This window comes from Microtus oregoni, unplaced genomic scaffold (genome assembly GCF_018167655.1).
Source record: "Microtus oregoni isolate MIOR12 unplaced genomic scaffold, Mior012 000072F_ref0000427, whole genome shotgun sequence".
In the NCBI taxonomy this organism is placed as follows: Eukaryota; Metazoa; Chordata; class Mammalia; order Rodentia; family Cricetidae; genus Microtus; species Microtus oregoni.
This window is the reverse complement of record NW_024543979.1, coordinates 4739882-4745881: the sequence shown is the minus strand read 5'-3', so window position 1 is coordinate 4745881 and position 6000 is coordinate 4739882.

Below are 6000 nucleotides of genomic sequence, written 5' to 3'. Positions count from 1 at the left end.
GCAGTCTGTAGACACAGTTCTGAATACACACAGTGATAAGAATCCCTCACTGGGACTGGCACTGCAGGGGCTCACGGGGCTTTGTGGTCACTGTCACCACAACCCTGCGATAGCATCACAATAGCAGTGAGAGAGCAAGTGGCTTGAAAGGGAAGCACTGGCTCTATCACGGGGCAACGATTCTCAGCATGGTCTTGGGCACAGGGTGGAAGCTGTAAGAGGGGACTCAGCCTAGGTAGAGGTCTCTGTCCTCAGAGACACTAGCAGGATCTTCCCAATCAAAACGGTAAAAACGTCTCCAGACTCTGATAAACACCAAACTGCCTTCATTGAGGCCCAGCTGGAAGGACCCTAATGGGTCATACTTCACAAAGTTCCTTCTCAGTCTCAGAATCTATCTTCTGGTGAAGGTAAGAGCTGGCTCAGTGGTTTAGAGCCCTCGCCGCCCAAGCCTGAGGACCTGTGTGCAAATAGCAGCACCCACACAACAAGCTGGCTAAGGCTCTACGTGCCTGTAACTTCAGCACCCATGGGAGATGATGACAGAAAGGTTAAGGGGGTCTTCTGCTTGCCAATGTAACCAGAACCAGCAAGCGCCATGTTCAGCAAGACTGTGCCTCCAAGTTATTAGGCAGAGGGTGATGGGGGAGGACACTGCACACCTTCCTCTGCCTCCCCATTCACGTGCAGACGTGTACACCCACCTGTATGCATATGTGTGTTTGCCTGTGCATACACTATGCACATACACCACAGTTACACATTCATAGACACAAAATTAAATAAAGATAATTAATGTTTAAATACTAACTATTGAGCTAAGTGGGCAGTGTGTTCCCACCCTGTGTCTCCATTTCACAGGAAGGAATGCTCTCATCTTCTGTCTAAGGGCACCCACCTGTGGTGGGTGACATACATGGGCTTTTAAAACTACAACTAGGGTGTCAATAAAATATAATAAAGAGAAATAAAACCGACAGAGTTCTGATTGGGTGTTCTCCGCCTTCCGAGTTTTTGCAGGGACTGTGCAGATGTTTTACACAGGCAAGGAACCACTCAGCCTGGGCTTGCTAATGCGATTAAGAGTTCTAAGCAGATGAAAGCATTTCATCAGTGTGTGAAAGGATCAAGGAACCCTGCCCTTAGACAAAAGGTGAGCTTATTCCTTCCTGCGAAATAGAGACACCGTGTGGAAACACACCTGCCCACTTGGCTCAGTAATTAAGTCTTGTCTGGATGCAGTGTAAAAATAGGCATTCCTCTGTCTGAACATGAAAATAGCCCTTCCCTAACAAAAGCCAAACGTTTCAGGGCTAAGAAGATGTTTACTTTCGTGAAAAAGTCTTTTCCTCTAGGGATAATTTTGGGTCTATGTAGGTGTCTGTCCGGCAGGGGTAAGCAGGTATATATGGCTGAGAGGAAGCTGTCTGAGCATGCTTCCCGCTGAGAGCAGGGTGACAGCAATCACACAGGAGGGCAAGAACACGTGCTCTGTGAGGCACACCCTCCTCCTTTCCAAAGCTGGGGCTGTGTTGAAATGACAGTGACCGTAGTTGATGGAGCTCCTGAGACTCACCCGGTCAGCACGTACCCATTCAGCAGATACAGCCTGGCACGGCTGCTCCCTGTAACATCCCAAGGAATGAACAAAAATTTCCGACCTAGCAGAAATTTCTTGAAAAGGTAAAAATAGTCAAACACAGAAGGAAGCTCCCATAATCCCAACACTTGGGATGCGGAGGCAGGAGGATCTGGAGTTCAAGGTCAGTCTCAGCTACACAATAAATTTGAGGCCAGACTGGGCTACGTAAAATGCTGTCTCAAAAAATAAATGAATTATATAGGTAAGGGGATGGAAATGATTGCAATTATACAAATATCTCCAGTGTGTGTGTGATAATTGAAGCAAAGAGAAAACTGAGCGGGATGACACTGGGAATTTACTACAAACGGAGTGGGAAAATATTTTAGGCTTTGTGGACCAAACAGTCTTCCAGCTCTGCAGTCATCTCCAAGGTCTGAATATAGAAACGGTCTTTGTTCTAGGAAACCTTTAATTGAAGATACAGATGGCTCTAGGTCATAATTTGCTAAACCCTGAGATAAGGTTAAAAAAAAAGATCTTGGTCTCAAGGAAATCACAGATTTAAATGAGGTTTGGGGGTCTCACTGGAGAAGAATGTTCTCCCCAAAACCAGAAAAAAGTAGGGAAAAAAAATCAGGTCTGTGTTTATACCGAGTCTGATAGTGTTCAAGGGGCAAGTGGGAAAGTCCTGAGGCAGAGACATGTCTGGTGTGTTTCCCACGTTAGGAGGAAACTCTGTCTGGCTGAGACGGAATAAAGGAGCAACCCTATCCACCATCATTCTACCTGCATCTCCAAGTCATCTCCTGTGCTCTTCCGCTTTCTCCCTTTTTAGTAAAAAGAAACTGTGTTGCAACAGTGAGTAAGGGCTCCAAGAAAGGCTCTTTCCTGACCTGGGGAGATAGGAGGCATCAGTTCATCGTGACTTGTTTCCATCATGGCCCCAGGGGGGACTCAGTACCAAAATAGAGATGGCAGATGAGGACAAGACCACCTGATCCCAGACACCCCTGCCCCCAGCCCTTCACCAATACAAGAAACTCATGACTAAAGCCTGGTGACCCAGTAAGCAGCTACAAAGTATTATCTCGCTGGCCTGGCGATGTCTTGCTCCTTTCTTACGTGTTTTCTAGACTAGGCCAATGATTTGAACCATTCACAGGAGCAGAAGGATGGCTGTTTTTCTAAACCCAGTACACTGTGTTCAATAGTTCTCTGGATGCTGATGCTTCCATAAGAGCAAGGCCAGGCCACCTCAGGGGTCCATGGACTTACCAGTGCAGAACAATACACCTGCAGCCATGAGTGACCACCTGAGGGAGCCTTGGTGGTGGAGATGGAGGTGCTGGAGGTGGAGGTGGTGGTGGTAGAGGTGGTGATGGTGGTGGAGGTGGTGGTGGAGGTGGTGGAGGTGGTGGAGGTGATGGTGGTAGAGGTGGTGGTAGAGGTGGTGATGGTGGAGGTGGCGGTGGTGGTGGTGGAGGTGGTGGCAGTGGTGGAGGTGGTGGCAGTGGTAGTATGTGAAACGTGTTTTCATTTCATCCCAGATGCAGTCTTGCATGGGATACAAAGGGAATAAAAAAACTTTACTTAAACCCTGTGTTGTTCCCCAAAAGAAAAAAATGTTTCTGGATTGAAAATGCTAAGTCATAGCTCAGGTTCCAGAGACAGGAGATTCTCCTCAGGATTCTGGCTGAATACAAATGGAAAATAACAGAGAAACTAGGGCAAGAACTGCATGTCCTTCAAGCTCTTTGTAAATCAATTTTCCTGTCAGGATTAGGCTGGCCTGCACAGTGAAGAATTGAAGGTCATATTCTCTCTGAGCCCAGAGGTCAGGCCCTGCTCATCCTTAGCTGGGAGAGTGCTATGGCTGCAGGGAAGGAAGGGCCTTTCTCCCTCCACTCAGGTAGAAGAATGAATGACTCAGCAGTCCAGCCTACTCCTTCCAAAAGACAGAGGCTCATACTCCCCTCTTGTGGCCACTTGCACACATGCTGGCCTGTGCATGGGAGGGCATATGAAGCAAGTTTGTTTATGTAAGTCACAATTACCCATCCTTGGTCCTTTTACGATTTCAGACCCTTTTAAAAACCTGGGGATGTTTAACACCTTAAAGCAAGGGTCCTGAGTTGTATTAAGTTTTCACTGATCCTGAGCACAGCCTTTGACTCTCCACCTCCGTCATCTTGGTCCACCTCAGGGAACGTGACTGTAAGAGAAAATCACTGCTTGAAAGCATTTAGTATGTAAGGGAGGCCGCCTGTACAGAGGACCATGATATGGGACAGAACAAGGGGAAAGAGGGATGACATCCAGCTGTGACACCTGCCACAGTTTGGACTGGAAAGTGAAGTGGGAAATGGATGAACTGCTTCTCCTGAGCCAACTCTCAAATGCAGACAAATACTGACACAGCCCTACTCTCTGCTGGGTATCTCAGCGCTTTATCAGAAAGAATGTCTTGGCAGGTGTGCCGAGTTGTAGAACCCTTACCTAAGACAGGGATCTGAGCTTCCTCAGGCCTGCCTTCAACATGAGGGAATTGTATATAACCCTTTTATACGGGCTATCGAATAGGCAAGCAGAAGTGGGGAGACGGATCAGTCAGTGAAGTACTGGTCAATTAAGCATTAAGATCTGAATTTAACCCCCCACATAAAAGCCAGACATGGCAGTGTGTGATTGTAATTCTACTACTGGGGAGGCAGAGACAGGAGGATCCCTGGGGCTTGGTGGCCAGCCAGCCTAGCCTAGTTGGTGAGCCCGAGGACTCAGTGAAAGGCCTCATCTCAAAACACAAGGTAGTAGGCCCCTGATGTTGACCACTGAGCCTCTGAACACAGCTGCACACCCACAAACATACATACACACACACAAACTAAATAAGCAAAAAATAAAATATAATAACTATATTAGTCAAACATTTAATCATAATTAAATTAAAATAATTAAATCATAAATAAATTTAAAATAATTTTGATACACATATTTTACCATGTATAAAATATGAGAGAATTTGCACAGTAATAAAATGGGTGTGCTTCTCTATTTTACATAAATAATTAAATCTCAGTTGAATATCTGATATTGTAGGACGTAGAGTATCGCCAATGTTTTTCAGAGATTATTTTTACTTTGATTTTACAATCACCTGTGCTGAGAATACTACTTCACATGAATATATACTACAAAATGGCAGAAGTATGCTTAGGACCATTTTAGAAATTGCTGGAATACAAGCAGCTAAGGGCTTCTGAGAGAGAGCAAGTTCCTCTTTCCCGAGGATGAACCCCTTAATTGTTTATGCTGAACCACGTGGTCAGTCCTGAAATCATAGACACAAGCAGCACTACACAAAATCAGCAGGGTGATTTATGTATTTATGCATTTATATGTAACAGTAACAAAGAAAAACAGCCATGGGTATGAGAGGGAGGCAGGGGTGGGGTGGGGAGGAATGGGAAGGGTCGGAGGGAAAGAGAGAAAGAGAGAAAGAGGAGATGATGTAATTATGTTTTACTTCTTAAAAATAAAAATTACTTTTTTAGAGAAGGAAAATTTTGGAAGTTCTGCCTTAATTTCAACCTGAAATTCATTTAAGGATTTTTTTTTTTTTTTGTGAAACTCAAGTCAACAACTCAAACAGTAATGATACACTAAAATACAGCACTTACATGCTAAGGAACATGATACACTAGGACACAGCACTTACATGCTAAGGAACATGATACACTAAGACACAGCACTTACATGCTAAGGACATGATACACTAGGACACAGCACTTACATGCTAAGGAACATGATACACTAAGGCACAGCACTTACATGCTAAGGAACAGGATACACTAGGACACAGCACTTACATACTAAGGAATACAGGCAGAAAAAATTTGGCTTGTATTCTGTGACTAAGCCAGAGCAGGAAGCCTTGCACACACAATACAAACACTGCCATCTGTAACATGCCTTAGCCTCATGTCTGAGCTGAAGCGTGTTGTTACCTGTGATGTTACCTGTGAGAGGGCATGTGGAACGAATTTCCTGTCTGCTGTGTTCCAGAACCAAGGCTATGATGAAGCCGGCTACCTGCTGCAACTCCTCAGATTTGTTACATGTTTGGTTCTAAACTAATGTTTTAGTCCTTGCACACGCAAAGACTGATTAATACTGCAAAAATTTTAAAGACCCTTGCATCCACTTTAGAGGGCTGTGGCTCAGCACATGTGAGGGACTGGTTTCAGTCCTAACCCTGCCTCACACTCCTTTGGCAGGACCTCCCCTCTGTGACTGACTGCACTCAACTATTGGCCAAAAGAAACCTTCCCTTCCTTCCTTCTTCACATTGTCTTTGGGAGGTATTGTGTCACACAAATGTGAACAGTACATCATGCAGATGTGTTAGCTCTGCAGTG